The sequence below is a fragment of the Mustela nivalis genome (assembly GCF_964662115.1).
Source record: "Mustela nivalis genome assembly, chromosome: 13".
In the NCBI taxonomy this organism is placed as follows: domain Eukaryota; kingdom Metazoa; phylum Chordata; class Mammalia; order Carnivora; family Mustelidae; genus Mustela; species Mustela nivalis.
Window position 1 is genome coordinate 6,107,431 of NC_139032.1, and position 20,660 is coordinate 6,128,090.

The window sequence follows — 20,660 nt, forward strand, 5'->3', positions numbered from 1 at the left end:
TTTTTGTCCTCGCGGCGGGACAGAAGGTCAACAATAGTCTCTCTCGGTGCCTTAGTTCTGTCACCAGTCTACAAGGAATGACAGCTGACCCAGAGTCTTGGGGACGAGATTCAACATGATGAAGTGCAAAATGAAGAAAATTCTCTTTGTCTTCCTCCTTCTCCCTCCCTGTCATGCCGACCTTGCCCTTGGGGGAGGGGCGAAGGGACTAGAAAGGTGACTGTGGAAGCAATGATCTGACCTGTGTCCCTCTTCCCTGATGGACTGAGGGGACTGATGGCTCTTCCACGTCAAAAGAAACCACCACTGCCGCAGTGACAAGCGGGGGGCGCTGGCCCGGGGCTGGGGGCCCTAGCTTCCAAGCAACCGAAAGACGTCTGCAGATGGAGAGCACAGACATTGGAAAAAACATGGAATAGAAGAAGAACCTTCCTACCACTCGGGGAAGTAACAGCAACTTGGTCTCCCGTCCTAAACTGAAAATGAGGAACCATTCTTAAATAGAGCATTTAAATAGATGTTAGTGATTTTTTAGTTTACACCGAAGATTGCAACCATCCATGGCCAGGGGGTCAGAGTGGTGGTGAGCAACACGCCCCGGGGGCCTGGGGTCGCCTCCACAACCCCAGCCGAGTGTTGTCGTGTGGAAATGGGGGCCTACGGCAGCCTCATCTCCTCCATCTCTAAGAAGGAAATGAAAAAACCCGAGTCTTGGTGTGAAACCACTCCATTCTTAAACGTGAAGTTCAAAAACAATTGTTTAACTCCTTGAGGTCACACGAGGTACCTCCCACAAGCCAATTTCTCCTTGAGCTGTCATCTCTCACTCCAGCGCTCCCACAGAAGATGGCAGGAGGGCAGACCTGAGGGAGGACACCCCATGCTCATGCGACAGCAAACACCACGGCGACTGGGCAATGATCCCTGGGACCTTGAGAAGCCTCCTGCGGCCCCGAGTGAGTCCTACGAGTGCTTTCTGTGACGTCTTCACGCAACACCGTGGGCAGTGCGGTGGGGTGAAGCCAACGAGGGGTGCCGTTCCTGTCCCTGAGAACGCACCTTCCCGCAGGCAGGGGGGACGTGCACGGGCATCACAGACAAGAGACCTTGCGACTCTGCAGGAGAGCCACCCCAGAGTTGTTGGAGTTCAAGGCTACCCTGAGATAACCTTGAAACTGGATTAAGAAAGGCAGAAGTTCAGATGCATCTTTGAATGCATCTGGAGAACAGGAGTTCCACAGGCAGGGACTGCTGAGAAGGACCGTGGGGGGAACATGCCGAAACCAAGGGGTCAGGGGAAAAGAAACAAACATTTATAATCCATTGTTTTATTTAATCTCTGAATCTAAGAAGCTTTTAATTGAGTGACAAAGTAAGACAAGTTAGGTCAGGAACCTTGGTCAAGGTCACATGACTAGCCTAAACACCCAGGTGTGTCTGACCCCACAGCGGTGCCCCTTCACAGAGTTCAGCCCCCAGCCTGGCTGGTGCTCGGGCAGCGGTTTTGAGAACTACAGACACGAAATCTGGGACATTCCCCGGGATGCCCAGATTGCTCAGGAGGACAGTGTGTACAGCCCTGAAGTCTCTTCCCTACCAACAAGTTCCATGAGCTGAGCCGTCTTCGACTAGAAAGTAAACACGAAGATTAGCTATTAGGAGAGATCATAAGCAGCACTGAGCACATTGCATACAGGCGGGTCTAGACTGGAGATAAAACCGAGGTGTGCAGGGGGATTAGAACCTGGAGACAGAGCCGTCAGGAGGCTGTTCCTGGGCAGGGAGATCCGCGGGACAGGAGCCCGGAAAACGAGCTCCATCGAGGGGAGGGAGACAGCAAGGCACGGGGAGAGTGAGATCCCCACATCCACGGTCCGGGCAGGGGGACATTTGGCAAGATGGGAAGGGGGGTTCATCTCAGAGCTGGGGTTGAGGGGAGAGTGTGAATTGCGCCGTTAATTCATGTTTCCCACGGAGAGCAGGTCGAGCCTCCTGACTCTGCCGTGTCCCCCCCGGCGAGCCTCCTCTTCCTTTAACCTGCTCGCTCAACGTCCACCCACCGGACTGGAGCTCGGGCTGGGGGAATCAGCTGGTGTGGACCGTGGGCAACCGTCTCGATGTTCAGGCTGCCGAGGGCGGATTCACACCGGTGTCTTCTGAAGGCGTGTCGGGGGTGAAGCGCTCGGCTCTGATGTCACACACACCTGACAGGGAGCCCGGCCCTTCCACAGGACTGCAGGCGACTTCCTGTTTCCTTGTGGCAACTCACGAGAGAGGAGCCGGGCTGGCCCTGGGGCCCTGCGGTTCTCTAAAAGGTCGGGGACTGAAGGCCCATGAGAGGGACATGGCTTGAGTTCAGAAGGAGACGCTGGGGTGGTTAGAGGAAGGACCTTCCCTAACGACTTGCCGGCCAAGTACTGATTTACTGGAGGGAAGCCGCGGGAGAGGGCGGAGTGTGGAGGCTCTAATTCCTTGTGCCACGCTGGGAACACACAGGGCAGAAGCCATGAGAACCCCACACTCCCTGCATGACTGCCTGTCCTCGTGGGGAGGATGGGGACGGTGGCCATCAGCAGTCTGCCTGGAGGGGGGCCTGATGTGGCCACGCGAGGTCCAGCCCGGCTGGCAAGGAAACTCATCCCCAAGAGGACCCTGGGTGCAGAGAGAGAATTCTCAGACGACACCGTCCTGGGGTAAGATCAGGTGGGCGTGGGGAGGCCTCCAGCCAGGATGAGCGGGCTTCCCTCTCCCCACATCTGACACCCCCCTTCACACCGCTGTGGTGTTTCCTGAGGGGTTTGCCTTCCACCCTCTTCCTGATGAAGAGGGGCACTTTCCCAGCGTGATCTCTTTAGTCTTAGAGCTTCCGTCTCCCCCTCTGCTCTGTCTCCCAAGTAGCAGACTCCGTGTACAATTGTCTTTATGGAGTAATCCCTCCCAGATGCATACTCCGATATGGGAAAGATGAACTTATCCTTTCTTGTCCCAGAAGACCTCGGACTCTTCCTCCACAGATTATCTGCCACTCTTAGCAGGAGATGGTGTCTCTGTCCCCTCCCCTTGACACTGGGCAGGCCTTGACAAGGAGAAATCAGTAGAAGAGAGGCCGTGTGGTCTGTCTTTGTGGGATACTCCCTTCGAAGCCATGAGGTTCCAGGTTAGGAGTCCACCTGCCCTGAAGCTGCCGTGCTGGAGAGACCACTTGGGGAGAGGGAGGGAAGTTGGGAGAGAGAGAGAGAGAGAGAGAGAGAGAAGGACACCAGAGGAGCTCCAGGCCGCAGACAAGTGAGTGACGGGCCTCACACAATCCTAGCTCCAGCCACCATCTCTGCTGTCACAAAAGAGACCCCAAGAGAAAACTGCTTAGCTGAGCCTAGCCAACTCTCAACCATAAGGGACAATGATAGGTTTTTGTTTTTGTTTTAGATTTTACTGATTTACCGATTTATTTAGAGTACACGTGGAAGGAAGGGCAGAGGGAGAGGAAGAGAGAATCTCTAGCGGAATCCCTGCTCAGCTCAGAGCCCGACATGGGGCTGGATCTTACAATCCTGAGATCACCACCTGAGCCCAAACCCAGAGTGGAATGTTTAACCAACTAAGCCACCCGGGCTCCCCAATATGATTGTTTTTTTAAGCCACTAAAGTTTAGGAGTGATCAGGATCCGTTACACAGACTTCCTTCCTTACCTCCCAACTTCGCGTTGTCCCTGCAAACATTCACTGACGGCTGGGTAGACTCTGATAAGGTTCTGCTCTAACCATAACCAGCTCTGACTGATCTTCACAACAACCGCCCTGAGCTAACTTCATTTTCAGATGAGAAACTGAGGCACAGGAAGCGAGGTACCAGGCCCAAGGCCCCACAGGACACAGAGACACCGCTGAGATCCCAAAGCTGTCTGGGTCCGAACTGGTGTACTTTGGGGACATTCTAGCTGACCTGGTGTCCATTCCAGGCCCAGAGCACTGAGGCGCTGCCAGGTTCTGCTGACTCGACTGGCTGAACAGTCGACCCCAAGATCTGTCTCCCACTTCCTTACCCCCTCCTGCTTTTGGTCTTCTGGCGTCCAGTTCACGCTCAGAACCAAAGCCAGGGGGATCTTTCCAAGAGGCAAATCTGGCTGAGTCACTCTCCTGCTCTGTAAAGCCCTTTCAATGCTTTCCCATCACAAAGGCCCCCAAGCTCCTCGGCCCAACCCTAAGCCCCAGTCCTGGCCTGTCCCAACCCCAGCATTTCACGTTCCGTCCTGTGCCCCAGTGTCCGAGATTTGCCTCTTTGGTGCCTCTGCTTTCCCACTTTACCTATTTGCCATTTTGGAAATTTCCTTCATTCATTCATTCATTCATCCATAGAGAGTATGAGCTGGGGAAGGGGTGGAAGGAGAGGAAGAAGATGACTCCCCACAGAGCAGGAGCCTGAAGTGGGACTCAATCCTACGGCCTGACCCGAAGGCAGACGCTTACGGACTGAGCCATCCAGGCGCCCCTACTTTGGAAATTTCAAAACATAGCTCAAGGGTGTTTGCCAAGCCTTCCCAAGCTCCTCCACAATCCATGTGACATGTGTGGCCTCGGGCCAGATGAGCAGCAGGCCCTGGCTTGCCCTGAAGATACAGAGTTAAGAAGTTCCCTTTCTGTCCGTGCCCGATAGCGCTCAGAACGGTGAGATCAGATATCCGGTGAGATCAGATATCCGTAACCAGGGCAGCATCAGGCCCCGGGAGGCGTCGTTCTTCCTAGAAATCACACACCAGGAAGCAGAAATTCCTCACCACTAAACACAGACCTCCTTTTGCAAACACTGGCCTCGATGCAGCAGCCTGACTCCGGAGGTTGGTGTGTGTACCTAAGTGTACTTATCGTATGGTAACCCTGACACTTTCAGCGTCTAGTCCTATGATTTTGAACATGGGTTAAAATTCTGACCACCGTCATCAAGGTTAGGCTGTGGATTACAAAGAATATTCTGTTGTGCCAAGAAACCCCCAACATGATACCTTCATAGACACACACATACCTCTCATGTCTGGCTGTCACAAATTTGTTCTACACACCATGGTTCTGTCTTTTTGAGAGTGTCACGTAACTGAATCGTACTAGAGGTAGCCTGTACGTTCCTTTTTCTTGCCCAGTAGATCACACCAGTGCGCGTCTCCATTCACTGCTTAGAGGGTGTGGGGGTTGTGTCCTGTTTGGGGTGACTATGATTAGAGCCGCTATAAACATTTATACATCAGTCTTTGCGTGAATATAAGTTTTTCTTTTAGGTTTCTACCCAGAAGAGGGACTGCTGGGTCATATGGTAAAGGTACATTTCATGTCTATTAAGAGACCGCCGGGTGGTTTTTCTGAGCGGCGGTAGCATTTCACATCCCCTCGGCAGTGCAGGAGCACCAGCGGCTTCATACCCTCAGCGGCACCGGCTGTTGTTTCTCATTTCAGCCATTCTAGTATGTATGGGGTGGCATCTCATCCTGGGTTTATGCCTGTAAGAAAACCTTTTATCTCTTGTTTGCCTCAGTGTGGGGACAGGGACAGCTTATCAGGTGGGATATGACCCACACCTGATCTCTCCTTCCCATTCTGAGTGCGCCAGCTCTCAGAATGCGCCTGGGGAGGGGGGTGACGCACCACAGCCTCTCCCTTCCCCGGACAGATCCTGCTCATCCTGGTTTTAATTTGCATTTCCCTAATGGCTAATGGTGCGGAATAGCTCTGGGTGTGTTCTTTGCCATCTGTGTACGCTCTCTGTGAAGTTCTGTTAAATCTTTGGCGCCCATTTTTTTTTTAAAAAAAAGATTTTATTTATTTGAGAGACAGAGAGAAAGAGAGAACACAAGCAGGGGGAACGGGAGAGGGGGAAGCAGGCTCCCTGCTGAGTAGGGGAGCCTGATGTGGGACTTGATCCCAGGACCCCGGGATCATGACCTGAGCCGAAGACAGATGCTTAACTGCCTGAGCCACCCAGGCGCCCCTCTTTTGCCCGTTACCAAAGTTGAGTTGTTTTCTTACTATTTTGAGCTTTGAAAATTCTTTCTATGTCCTGGACACGAGTTCAGCTCTGGCGGACAGGTGATGTGTGGTCATCTCTTCCCTCTTTGCGCACTGTTCATCATCTTACTCTCCAGCTTCGTGGAGGTATAACTGACAATTAAAAATTGCGTACAACTTCGGATGGACGACTTGATGATCTGATACGCGTACATTTTCTTAAGCGTATCTTCCATGAAACAAAAGTTCTTATTTTTTAATAATGCCCACCTTATCAATTCTTTTTCCTTTTATGACCTGTGCTTTGGATATATGAGAGTTCTTATCTAACTCTAGGTCATCACGGTTTTACCTCTTTAGATCTATGATCTAAAGATCTATGATCCACACTGAGTTAATCTTTGTATATAACGTGAGGTTTAGGGGTGCCTGAGTGGCTCAGTCAGTGAAGCATCTGCCTTGGGCTCAGGTCATGATCTCGGCGTGCTGGGATCGAGCCCTGCACGGGGCTCCCTGCTCACCAGGGAGTCTGCTTTTCCCTCTCCCTCTGACCCTTCTACCCTTGCCCTCGTACCACCCCCCTGCCCCCCACTCCCCACTGCTCATGTGCTCTCTAATAAGTAAATAAAACCTTTAAAAAATGTGATATTTAGACAGAGGTTCATTTTAAGTTTTGTCATACGGGTGTCCAGTTTCTCCAATACCACTTGCTGAAAAGACGATCGTTTCTTCTTCAAATACATATTGTACTTCTGTCAAAAATCCATCGGGCATCTCTGCAGGGGTCTGTTTCCGGGCTCTCTGTTCTGTTTCATTGATCTGTGTCTGTCCCTTCACCAATACTACAGTGTCTTGATCACTGTCTTAAAATAGGATAGTGTGATTCTTCCAACTTCCTTCTTCTCTTTAAAACTGTTTTAGTGTTCCTAGTTCTTTTGCTTTTCCGCATAAAGGTTAGAATTATCTTGTCTGATGTATCTACAAATAATCCTGCTGGGATTTTGATCGGAATTACATTAAATCTGGGATGACTGAGTGGCTCAGTCAGTTAAGCATCTGCCTTCAACTCAGATCATGATCCTGGGGTCCTGGGATTGAGGCTGCAGCTGGGCTCCCTGCTCACAAGGGGGTCTGCTTCTCCTTCTCCCTCTGCCTCTCCCCTTGCTCGTGCTCAGTCTCTCTCTCTCAATAAATAAATAAAATCTTTAAAAAATTACATTAAATCTATAAATCAACGTGGGGGAAATGCATATGATTATTGAGATTAATCTTCGAATCCATGCACAGGTATGTCTCTCTACCTACTTAGGTCTATAATTTCTTTTGTCAGTGTTTTATAATTTTCAGCCTACGGAGTCTACATATATTTTGTCAGATTGCACTTAATCTCAGATTTTTTGGAGTGCTGATAAATAATGGTTTCAAAATTTCTATTTCCAGCTATACATTGTTAGTACCTAGAAAAAAATGATTTTTGTGGGTTAACTTTGTATCTTGCAAATGTGCTAAATCACCTACCAGTTTTAGGAGTTATTTTGTAGATTCCTTAGAATTTCATAGGTAAAAAATCATGTCATCTGTCACTAGGGGCAGTTTCCTTTCTTTCTTTTCAAGCTGTGCCTTTTACATCTTTTTCTTGCTCCATGGGACTAGTTCAGGGCCCAGTGAGATATTGAATACAAGTGGTAAGAATAAACTTCCTTGCCTTCTTCCTGATATTAGGGGCCAAGCACCCAGATTTTCATCATTAAATATGGTATGAGCTGTAGGCTCTTCAAAAATTGAATTCTTTAGAGTTTAAAACAAAAATTCAATTGTCATCCTTGCTTAACTGTTCTTCCTCTCTCTCAGATTTTGAAGTGGTTTCTGTCTAAAATTAATCAATTTCAAGGCCGATAGTGAATAGCTACACAACTTCAAACGTTTCTGTAACATTATGAATTCAATAGAACGTGGTCTATAATTATGTACTAATTGCATTCAGGAACTAGCATAGGGACACAAAAGGTCAAAGGCAGGGCATTTGTTGTAACTGCCACCTGACAGAGACCCATTGTCCCTGCTGTTGCCAGCACACCGCCCAGCTCTCCATCTGTGTCAGGTGCAGGGACACCTTAACCAGCTCAGAGCTGGGGGAACTGTGTGGGCAGAGGGACAGACTCAGGCCCTGCCAACCAGACAACCACACTCCCTCTGTCCCAGGACTGACTGAGGAAGGGGGACATATAACCCAGTCAGGGTTGCCCGGGGCTCAGGCCAAGGCACGAGAGTCTTGTTGGAACTCTAGGATGAGAAACTTTCTCTCTTGTGCTGGGTGTGGAACAGGGACATGGAAACCCCCAGCTCTGCTGACAACAATGTTCCCACCAATGGGAGTCTTGTCCGAGGGTGAAAATGACACAGGCATGCAGAATCTGTTCGTGCCCATAGAACAGACTGGGATGGTATTGTTTGAACCCCTGCATCCAGCCATACCTGAAGCCAATATTATTTTTGAGCTTTTAAATTATGTGAGCCATAAATTCTACACGTCACTGCACCCCCTTCCACCCTTTTGGCTTATGCCTGTGTGACCTAGATTTTCCGTCACTTCTAAATAGAAGACTCCTAAATTATAGGTGGGGAGAGAAGCTGTCCCTGGTATTCTGGGTGCTTCCACCATCAACAGCATTTGCCCTCTTTGCATAGAAGAAAGGCTGGTGGATGTAGGCGCAATGCTCTCTGGATGTGGAGGCCAAGGGTCTGGGTCAGTGGGACAGGGCACCGTGGGAGAATGGTCGTGCTGGGATAGTCACGGAGCCTCACAAGCAGTTGCGACCAGTATCGCTAGACACCATCAAGTTTACTTCTCTGCCATCATTTATAGACCTTGCATCTTTTCAACATTTTTTTTTTTTTTTTTTTTTTTTTTTGGTCTCATAGTATCTTGGGGCATCTGGGTGGCTCAGGCGGTTAAGCGGCTGCTTTCGGCTCAGGTCATGATCCCAGGGTCCTGGGATCGAGTCCCACATTGGGGCCCCCTGCTGGGCAGAGAGCCTGCTTTTCCCTCTCCTTCCCACTCTGCCTACTTGTGCTCTCTCTCTGCCAAATAAATAAATAAAATCTTAAAAAAAAAAAGCAGTGTCCTGGCGCCTGGGTGGCTCAGTTGGTTGGACGACTGCCTTCGGCTCAGGTCATGATCCTGGAGTCCCGGGATCGAGTCCCACATCGGGCTCCCAGCTCCACGGGGAGTCTGCTTCTCCCTCTGACCTTCTCCTCGCTCATGTTCTCTCGCACTGTCTCTGTCTCAGATAAATAAATAAAATCTTTAAAAAAAAAAAAAAAAAAAAAAAAAAAAAAAAAAAGCAGTGTCCTGAGAAAACCTCGTAGCACTCAATGCCATATGGCTCTGTGCTGGCTCTTCTCTATTTGCCTTTCGGACTTAACTTGTCCTTTCTTGCCCTGCTTTAGGTCCCAGGAGGTTGAGCTCTTCAAAGTGTGTAACCAAAGGTTCCATGTCCTCTGGCTTTGGCTGAGTTTAGCCAAGGAGAGGCACTAGCTGTGATCTCAAAGACAGAGACAGAGGCTGGGGTACTCATCACCCGCACTCCCTCCCTGCCTGGCCATGCTTGTAGGAGGAGCTGTGATCCTGGGGCCACACAGGCCCCAACATGGGGCCCCTCTACCACAGCCCCACTCCTCACTGGACTGCGGTAATACTGCCCTCTCCCCTCGTCTGTTCAGGTATAGGAGAGCTAACAGCTTCCCACAGTTATTAGAACTGGGTGTCTCTCTCTTTTTTTTTTTTTTTAAGATAAAAAAAAAAAAAAAGATTGTATTTATTTGCCAGAGAGAGAGAGAGAGAGAAAGAGCCTGTGCATGCACAAGCAGGGGGAGCAGCAGGCTCCCTGCTGAGCAAGGAGCCTGATGCGGGGTGCGATCCCATGACCTGAGCCGAAGGCAGATGCTTCACCAACTGAGGAACCCAGGCGCCCCAGTGAAACACTTTTCAGCGAGTGGGTCCTGTGTTTCTGAAGGTCCCTGACCGATCCGGGCCTGCACGTCCTCACCACCCTGTCTCGTCAATACAGTCTCAGCAAACTCCCTGCTATTTCTCAAAGATGCTCCTTGCTTTTGTGCCTTTTTTGTTATAGATCCCCCTCTAAAAACAGAACAAAACAAAACAAAAAGAACTCTTTCGTCACTCTCTGCCTAGTGAACTCCTACTTGCCCCTCAAAACTTAGCTACAAGGTCACCTCCTCTAGAAAGCACTTCCTGGGCTCTCTTCTCAGGTGGAATTAACCCATTCTTTGGGCCTGCAGAGCTTCATCTGCATCGGTTACCTCCTTGAACAGACCTCTGTCCCGGCCCATCCCCCCATCTCGAGCTCCTGTCTGCTCACCTCCGCACACCCCCTGCCCCAGGCACAGAGCCTGACTCTCCACAGCTACTTTGCTAAGTACTGCTCTGAAATGAACCCAGGATGCATTAACTGCCATGCTTTCCGTGGGCCCAGGAGGCACCACCACTTTTCTACTCTTTACTCAACACACCGAATTACAAAAGGCAGGAGGAAACCTCAGAGAGAGGATGCCACTGGCTAGGCGTGAAAACTGGGCCACAGGAATGTGGGCGTGAATTCTGCCACATTGTTCCAGGACCATCCCTCATAAATGCGGCCTCTCCAGTATTTCCTGACTGGTGGGATTGTCTCCCTTTGACAATGGCTATCATAAAGCACCCATGAGAAGTTGGGAGCCGGTTCTTATGCCTCTGGACTTTTCCCAGGCTTCTGGGGCCCCTGGAGTCCAAAGAGCCTGCTGGGTTCAAACTTGGCTGCAGGACCACCCCACAGGACTCCGGTCCCTACAGGAAGCATCAGCTGGCTTGGAGGCCAGTTGTGAGGGAAACTTTCAATCCAGGAACATACAGACTCTCTCCCGCAAAGCTGTGTCAGTCCCACACTTGTGTGGTTGGGCTATTTCTAAGATGTGTATCTATGACTTGACTAGTGGATTCTAAAATCACCTTTTTTTTTTTTTAACCATGTTTGATAATTTTATGGATGGCACCACGTCTCAGCTTGTTTTATGCATGTCTCTGAAAGACCTTCATCTACCTTGTGGTTCCACTCTATTCTCTCCCATCCTTGGTACCTGGGCAAATATTTGGCCTCCAAGTCCCTGGAGGAACTTAAGTCCCCTCACCCACACTCATACGGTTTGGAGAGGTCCTGGGATCTCTGGTCAGAGGACACACATTTTCCTCAGGTTTAACACTATATATCTGGAACATGACCTATTGTAACCAGTCTTATGGCTCCCACAAACACCTGCTGGGTTCACTACACCATCTCAGGAAGACTTTTCCCTGAGTAAACAAAATCCGACCATCTTCCCCACAGCTGGTTTTTGGTCAGGAACAGTTTGAGAGCCGAGAAAGAGATAGACCTCTGGCAGAAAGAAGGCAGCCAGCCACCTGTCCCAAGCCTGGAATTCCCAGTCTGAGGAACCTTGCACCCAGAAGGCTAAGTAAGTGAACTCCCCTATTTTGCTTTGGCTGTTTCTCACCTTTGCTTGGAAAATTTTTGTCACCTTGATCTTTGTTCTCTCATGATTCCCAGCTGCGCCACCTGCCTGCTGACTGTTTACCTACCTGCCCTCGCTTCTAGGGAGCTGTAAATCTGAACCCCCCCGCAAGGACCACAGAAATATTTACATTTATCTTCAAGTGAGTTAAGACTTCTTGAAGAATTTTATGGTATTTTAAAAATTAAAATGAAAATGAAAGTGGTCTCCAGTGTTGAGAGGTTGAGTCAGGAATCGGTCTGTAAATACCTTGGATACTTCTCTTAATCCTCACCGGGAGAAAAAAAAGGCAAAGATGGCCAACTTGTTTAATTATTATTTGTGAAAGAACAGTCCTGTTTAGAATGTTAACATGCCAGACAGCCACTCAAAGAAGCCCAGATGCCTTTCATACAGGATGAGCAGAGGGCCCCAGAAAACCCCACAAAGACGGCATTGTACACTAGTGTCTTCAAGGAACGACAATGTACCAAGGATCCCCATTTCCCCATTTGCACCCCCCCAACAATAAGAAACGATGAGAAACACTTATAAGTAACTCTACAGGTTTATAAAATATCTGCCCATGGATAAGCTTGTTTGAGAACAATGAATTAAACAGAAGGTCTAGCAATAACCATAAACGCATTTTAGATGACCACCAGAGATTCCCCCCCCCCCCCAATTCAAACATGGTGAGTGTGATCTTTTCACAGTAACACTGAAGAGTTTTGTTTACTTTTGGAATCTTGGGATGTTTAATGGTTGTGAGGCTCTTCAGCTCCCTTTCTCTGCACTGCCCAGTGGACAACAGATGTTGCCTGGGGTGAGGGGAAGGCTGTAGAGGGGGAGAAAGAGAAAAATCTAAAAGCCACAGCTGCAAACCCACCTGCTCTGATCCAGGAACCCTTTTCCCTAGAGCCCAGAGCAATGAGCAGGATTCCCAAAGACTATGGAAGTTCTGGGATGAGCCCTAAAGCCCAGGGAACTCAAAGGTTCCAGATCTTAGATTCCTTAAGTCCTGTCTTCTATGATTACCTAGTTGAGGTTAAAAAAAGCAAGCAGTGGGGCGCCTGGGTGGCTCAGTGGGTTAAACCGCTGCCTTCGGCTCAGGTCATGATCTCAGGGTCCTGGGATCGAGTCCCGCATCGGGCTCTCTGCTCGGCGGGGAGCCTGCTTCCCTCTCTCTCTCTGCCTGCCTCTCCATCTGCTTGTGATTTCTCTCTGTCAAATAAATACATAAAATCTTAAAAAAAAAATTAAAAAAAAAAAGCAAGCAGTTTATTCAGTCCTTCCCACTTAAACAACAGTAGGTGTAAACTTTGTTTCTCAGGGTCTGTGCCTTCTGAACAGCAATATTTCCACCTCCATTCCTCCTCCACACATGAAACCTGAGGAAATTCTCCAGGTATAAGAAAGGAATCGATGAAGAGGAAGCAGAAATGGAGCCGACCCGCTACTCTCCTGGTTGACAATTAACTTTTGCCAATAAAAAAGTAAAAACCCATCTTCAGACTTTTTAATGACCAAATCTAGTGTTTATCCAAGCAGTTCAAGTTCAAGGTCTCCTGGCACAGACAGCACAGATGGGCTAATTAATTCCTTATCAGAGAAATAATCTCCAAACAGGGAGAAAAATGGGCAGAATTTGGACAAGGATCTAAAAAGATGTGTGGGGTGGGGGCCAGGGGGAGAGAAACCTAGAAATAAATTCCCTGACAGACATAGGAATCGCTAACTACCACATTCAAAAAAGCTCTATCATTTAAGGCTGACTCAGCTTTATGCCATGAACGAAATCTGGGAGGCCAGATGGATCTCTCCAATCAGTCCAAAGAATTCCCTGGAGATCAGGCTGGTTCTGGTGCTGGTGTCCCAAGAAGGTTACACCTTCCTCAGGGTAGGGAGAAGCCCTTCAGTCTGGGAGCTTCGAGGCCATGTGGAGCTCACACTAAAATGGCTTCAGAACCAGGCTTCCTCTTCTGGGATTCCCAAAGTAGAAGTAAGGTATATTTGGGATGACTCCAGCTTGACAAAAGTTCCCCAGAGTCTTCACTCAAAAACCCATACAACCAGAGAACCTGGGTGGCTCAGTTGGTTAGGCATCTGCCTTTGGCTCAGGTCATGATCTCAGGGTCCTGGGACCGAGTCCTGCAACAGGCTTTCTGCTCAGTGGGGTGTCTGCTTCTCCCTCTTTCTCTGTGCTTTCTCTCTCATATAAATCCATAAAATCTTAAAAACAAACAAACAAACAAACAGATACCCATACAACTAAGTGGTTAGCCTGGGGACCAATGGGAGAGACTCACCAAGGATTTACCTTTCCTTCAACAAAAAAGGTTTTATAACCAGTGAAAAAAGATTTGGGGGCATCTATTACAAAACCAGTGCAGTACTAGATGCCTTGAGTATGACAGACCCCCAAAAGATAGCATTTTTCTATCCTCAGGAAACTGAGGTGAGACAGAGAAGTTGTGAAAACATAGCAACACACTGATAACACAGTAGTTGCCCATGGTACCAAAACTGGACAAAGGGCAGGATATGGGTCTTTGTCCTCTTATCGGTATCTCGACCTGGGCTCAAGGCCATTCCTGGCCCTTCCCAGGAATCCGTTCTCAATTCTGCCTCTCTTCTTTGAAGGCCCAAGGCAAGATGGGGCTTTCTTGCAGCAGTTACCACACCTGGGCTACTGTTAGTGGCTGTTATCTGCACACACAATGCCTCTGACACACTGGGACGAAACACAGATTTCACCTTGTATCTTTTGCCAGTAACATTAATATTGGCTTCTTTTGAACTGAGCTCTTAATCGATTGCCAGGTGAACAGGCCTTCCCAATCACAGACAACACCTTTCCTCTTACACACCAATTCCCTTTGATTGACAGTGGTTGCTCATAGGACAGCTTTGGGGATTTTGAGGCCATAACTGAGCTCCGTGGTTAAGACTGCAGTAGTCGATTTGTGATGTCTGCCACAGGGCAGGGTTTGGGGAGGTGGTGCAAATACAGTGTAACATGTGGATTTAAATGAAAGGTGACAAGAGCACAGAGAAGGCAGATCATCTCTGATGGTCTATACAGTAAAAGTGGGAATTAGGAGATTCACCTGCAAGGATGAGTAGGATAACAGTCGGTGGAACGATGAGCAGAAGCATTAGGGCCGCAAAATACAACACACCCTGGGAAAGCAAGCACTAGACAAGCTCAGCCAGAATACCTGTTCAAATAGAGGGCTTATGAGGGCGGAAAAGGGGAAGGCTAACCACTGGGGACCCCAAGTCAAGGACAGGATAAAGGGTCCAAGGGACAGGCAAGGGATGGAGGGAGAAGGTGGAGCACAGGCTTTGTTTAGTTACCGTACAAGACCAAAGTCTGCAAGAGTCATGTGAACTATGTGCTGGTGTAGCAAGGTCTGCTAGAAAGGAAGGAACCTTGCTTAATGGTTATGAACCTCAGTTTTGGAGTCAGACAGTTCTGGGTACAAATCCCAGCTTTGCCTGGGACCAGCCACGGACTTCAGCCGTTTATGTCCCTTTCTCCTCATCTGCGGAAAGGCAAACTTCCCACCTCATTGTGCTCAGGCTCAAACGGGAAATAAATGTGCATAAACCCACAGAAAACTCTCAACGTATTTTAGCAATTCATGGGCTTAGTGAACTGCAAGAGAAATAACTTTTCAAAGAAGAAAACGTGTCTCCTTTGTTGTCTCATAATTTGGGGAATCTGGCATGAAACCTGTAAGCGATTAATGGAATTGGAAGACAATGAAGTATCTGAAATGCCCAGAAGAACTGAGCAAAATCAGTTTATCCTTCAGAAGTGGGAAGAGGCTTGGAGATTAGGCTTTCAGTGGTTAGGTATTCCTGGTGATGATGCATTTATTGTTGTTGTTGACTTAATTCTTTACGAATTATAAGTAACCAGATAACTCTTGAGCAACAGAACAGTGGTAAAATATCATTTGATTATATAAACTCACTTAAGCTCTCTTCCCAAAGGGTTTCCTTCTTAGTTGAGTAAGTAAATGGAGCTTTCAAAGCCCGAGGGCACTGAACTCGAGTAACTGTCTCAGGGCAGTTATAAGAATAAACACACAGCATGGACCCTCTCTGGTCATTTCTGAATGGAAAGTTCCAGTCCCAAAGGCCACCTCTTTGCAATCAACATGCACACCTCACAGAGACATGTGACGCTCATGTCAGGAGACTTCCTGACACATGAAGATGTGCTGTGACAGCTGTCCCATCTGTGGACGCAGTTAGGGTCCCTGAGACCAGGAGGCCTGGGGGAACAGAGACGTTGGGCCGCACGTGCAGAACTGGTGAGAGGGGCTCATCTCCTTAGTGCTGCCTCTGGGTCTTGTGCTGGAGAAGAGGCACAACGTCTTCCTCGTCCTGGCTGAGGGGGGACCGTTGCCCAGAACTCATACAACTGGAGCCGGGGCCCAGAGAGGAACAGCCCGGAACACGCAGCCTGGATCATCTGGGGCCTGGGACAAGGTCCACCTGCCCCGGAAAGTGCAGGAGTGTTTGCTGGAAAGGAAGTATTCTACCTCTGGTCATGGAACAGGCAGTTGGCACATACTTCTCCAACGTGGGGTAGTAACATTTCTGGCAACGAGTGAGTCACTGAAACACTTTCTTCGCATCAACAGAGGTGTTACTGTGGAGTGCGCTAATGACAACAGAGCACTCTTTGTTGCAGCCGGGGCTGTTTCCTCAGCAAGTGTAATGAATTAGCTCCTTCTCCATCTAGCCACGGAGTCGAACGACGGCTCCGAAGTGAATTATTGACTTAACAGTCACTGTCTCTGATATTCTCTGCTATTAGATGTATGTTTAACATTCTAAATAGGAAAGGCCCCGAAAACACCTGCTACGTTAATGCACTGCTGCAGGGGGGTTTAAATGGACTGCTTGGTGTCACTGAAAATGACTTTGTTTGCTTCGAGAGTGCTGGTCCTCACAGCATACATGACTCTGGATCTCTAGCACGAGGACTGGGGGTGGGGGGTGGGGGGCGAGGGGGACGTTGTAGGGGGAGCGGGGGTGGGGGGGAGTGCGGCGGTGGGGGGTGGATCAGCTGCTCCTCAGGCAAACCACACTTCCCTGGCACCCAGCCCGCGTGTCGCTGAGTCCCCACAGGACAGTTACTGGGAGGCTCAGCTCTGTTACAGGTAATCACAATTTCTCACAAGTAATTAATGTGGAAAGCTTTCTCTCTTCACAAGCAAGCGCTCGCACGAGCACGCATATGCTCTCTCTTGAATTCCCCGTCCTAGGTAAGCACGCGCTGTCTGACCTAGCGGGGGGTTGCGCTGTCTGAGCTACTACGGGAGCTCTAGCAGAGCCTCATCTGGCTCATGGTAGTTTTCTACAGCATGTGTCTTCATTTGAAGTTTCCTTTATTGCTTGCTGCTCAAATTTTTGACAGGTAGATAACTTTGATTTTACAGGGTTTTTTTTTTTTTTTCCTTTTTGTATATTGTAAAGAAAAAAAATCCAATGTCTCCCATTAAGCAACATCTAACAAGATATTGAATAGCTATGAACAATCTTTTTCTTTTTTTAAGATTGATTGATTGATTTTAGACAGAGACAGAGAGAGAAAGAGAGAGTGCACCAATAGGAGGGAGGGGCAGAGGGAGAGGGAGAGGGACAGAATCCCAAGCAGACCCCCAAGCAGACTCCCTGTTGAGGGCAGAGCCCCATGTGGGGCTCGATCCCAGGACCCTGCGATCATGACCTGAGCTGAAATCAAGAGTCGGATGCTTAACTGTCTGCACCACCTGGGTGTCCCTAATGTTCTCTTTTCTGACTATTCACCAAACTGAATAGACAGACAGACAGGTACATATACACACACACACACACACACACACACACACACACACCTTCTCTGGGCCTTCTCTGTTCTTCATCAATTTACCTTCAAATTCCTCCCAATAGATGGCGTTAAGAACATGTATACAACATAAGGTGCAGGGCAGAGTCTAACATCTGTGATAATTTTCAAAAGATTTATTTTATCATTTTGGGTTCATATAGCTTTTTTTTTTTTTTTAAAGATTTTATTTATTTACTTGTTTGTTAGAGAGAGAGAGAGAGAGAGAGAACAAGCACAGGCAGACAGAGTGGTTGGCAGGGGCAGAGGGAGAAGCAGGCTCCCAGCCGAGCAAGGAGCCCCATGTGGGACTCGATCCCAGGATGCTGGGATCATGACCTGAGCCAAAGATCAGCCGCCCAACCAACTGAGCCACCCAGGCATCCTGGGTTCATATAGCTTTATGTGGGGTTTTGGTTTGATAGGCTCGAGGTGTATATACCATGCAGAGAACAACCCAAACTCAGAATCTCTTTAGTGAGTCCCCACATCTGCTTGGATCTGATTTGGTTTCAAAAATGAAAGGATCAGGGAGGGACATTCAAAGCCCCAAATTCTTTTTCTAATTCTTTAATATGTGGAACTTGGGCTACGCCAGTTAAAGGACCTAGTCTCTAAAGTACTTAACTTATCAGACACATGCAAGATATTTATACATATAGAGGAACAACATACGTTTATTAGACCTCATATTCCTGAATAATCTAAAGCTGACATGGAACACTGCCCCGGTAATAGTCCCATAGACAAATCACGTTATTTATTTATTTTTATAGTTTACATTATTAAACCCAAGTCATGGGGGTTTACAGCGGACTCAACATCAAGATCGTGTCATCCTCCTGTAATTCCTTTATCACTTGCTTAGTGTCCCATGGAAGAGTTCCTAGCTATAAACTGAGGAATGATGATGACATCATCCCTGAGCAAAAGGACGAAAGGTAGAAGGAACCGCAGAGATTTTCTAACTTGGGGTCAACTGGGTATACAGCACACATGCCCCTACTCTCTGTTCCCAAGCCCTGGGCAGACATCAGTAATCAATTCCAGAACTTCTGTTTCCAATTCCTTCTCAGCAAACCTATCCCGCCAGACAGTCCACTCTCTATAACGGGGAGCTGGCACGTGAAGGAAATCCTTGTTCTTCCAGCTCATCCAAATCCCTCTCCTTTCTGATAAGAAAACAAAGGCCCAGAAAGTTTAAGTATCAGATACCCTTTCTTAAAGAGCTCTGAAGAGTCAGTCCCATTACTTTAAGGTCTCGTTTCATTTTCCAGCATTGGCTAGGAGTAGTGGGGGTGCTTTGGGCCTCAAGGGATCTATGATCTAGTTTGGAGAAGGAAAAGGTGATCATGCTTGAAATATGTGTAGACTAAGTGTTAATCTGGGGTCCTGATGTCAAGATTAGAGAATGCTGAAGTAGATAGTAGAAAATTTATGGAGGAAATGGAGCTCAGGCTAAGCTTAGGGCTCATTTATTCACTCAATAAACCAGGACAATGTCTTACTCTCTCCGGGTCATAAATGTCTCATCAACAAATCAACAAACGTATTGAGTCCACCATGCACTGTGACAGATGCTACAGGTTCAGGGAGGCTCATGGCTTAGCGGGGTGAAAAAAGAATATATTCTAACTGCACAGTACTGCATACAAGTAGATGTTCCTTCTGCACAGTGGGGGTGTGCAATAGTTCTTTTCCAAGCCTGTGCCACTTCTAGGATTCCACCTCCTGCTAGAGATGGCCACTTTCTTCCCCTGGAGGACCAAATCTGGCCATACCCCATCAGCTTAACCTGCTGAGCACCTCGAGTTAACTGTCATTTCTTTTCCATTCCCACTGCAGCTGAGCAGCCAAGGGCCCTAGCTCTCTCTGTCTGGACACGGACATGCCCCTCGGTAGTGTGCCCACCTGCAAGACGACCCTCCCAGGATCCATTCGCCACACGCACCTGTCCGTGATCTTTCCCCAACGCAGCTCTGACCATGTCCTTGCCAACCTAACCCTCAGACCACGTCTAAACTCTAGGCGCCCCCCAGGAGCTGCCTCTGCCTCCTTGGCAGCCTTGTTCCTTTTATTTTCCCATGTCCCTCCATCACACCCTCCGCTGCAGTCTTGCCCCGCGCCTCTGTTAGAAGGCAGGACAAGGAGGCTTTGAAGGTGGAAGGAAGAGTCCCACAGCCTCATGACCAGAGGCACAAGGGTGGGTCTGAACCCACGGTGGAGGCCAGTCACCCACGGTGGAGGCCAGTCTGGCGGATGAGCCTGCCAAGTCCCACCAGAGCAGCATCCCTCGAAGCGCAGCCATGGGGGTTCGCAGAGCCCTGGAGGCATGTTTCTGCCCCTGCCCAGTCTCAGGGGAGAAAAGGACAACACAGACCCAAGTACGGCACCCCAGTATGGCACTGGGCCCACACTACTGTGATTCCCAGGAGGGTCGGCAAGCACTGGCTACGACAGGGAGCTGGGGAGCAAGTCAGAGAGAAGCAGCCCAAGGAGGGGAAGGGAAGGAACGGGAGGACCAGTCTTCATCTGAGGGCCTATGACTGTTGAGTCTCCGTTCACTCACCCCTACGTGGGCAAGGTTACAGTTTCCTCATAGACAGATATGGAGGCAACACCTACTTTGTAGCCGCAAAGCATTTCCCCTGCCTTTTTTCCATGAGCATTTCCTAATATTTCACCAGGCATGATGGAAATGAGGCTGGAGAAGTATAAGAAGTCAAATGCGTAGCAGGTGAAGTGCCCTCTAGCCTCCTCAGCCTGCCTCTGCTTCCAGCCCCTGCCCCCTCCCCCAGTCTGTACTCAAAACGGCGGCCAGGGGGAGCCCAGGGGGAGCAGATTAAAATACAACCAGACCACCTGCTCTGCTCAGAACCCTTCAAAGGTTTCCCACCTCCCAGGAGAAGTCAAAGTCCTTAGAGGAGCCCACACTCCCCCACTGCTCTGTCCCTCCACTCCCTGTTCCTTCTCAAACAAGCCAGGAAGCTCCCCAGATACCTGTGCACGTGTCGCCGCACGTCCTTCTAGTCTTGGCTCAGTGGTCTCCTTCTCAGTGGGGCCCTCGCTGCGGCTCTGATGTAAAAGTGCAAGCCCCTCCCAGCCCCCTCCATGTTCTCAGAATCTGACACACTCCGTGTGGTACTCTACCTCTTTGTTCTGCTGATGGTTTACTCTCTGCACTGGAGCAGAAGTTCCATGAGGAAAGGGGTTTTGACGGTTTTGTTTGCTG

The 20,660-nt window shown here is 48.9% G+C and overlaps 1 protein-coding gene and 1 long non-coding RNA gene across 2 annotated transcripts in view; one reads left to right on the top strand and one right to left on the bottom strand.

Moving 5' to 3' along the window:
- SLC1A1 (solute carrier family 1 member 1) overlaps nt 1-20,660 on the bottom strand; it is a 70,479-nt gene that overhangs the window by 46,232 nt on the left and 3,587 nt on the right. The window lies entirely within an intron of this gene.
- On the top strand, nt 4,781-13,048 carry LOC309845825. The gene is made up of 4 exons (XR_014301523.1): nt 4,781-4,835; nt 5,271-5,311; nt 11,379-11,505; nt 12,875-13,048. It is a non-coding gene; the product is annotated as an uncharacterized lncRNA (long non-coding RNA).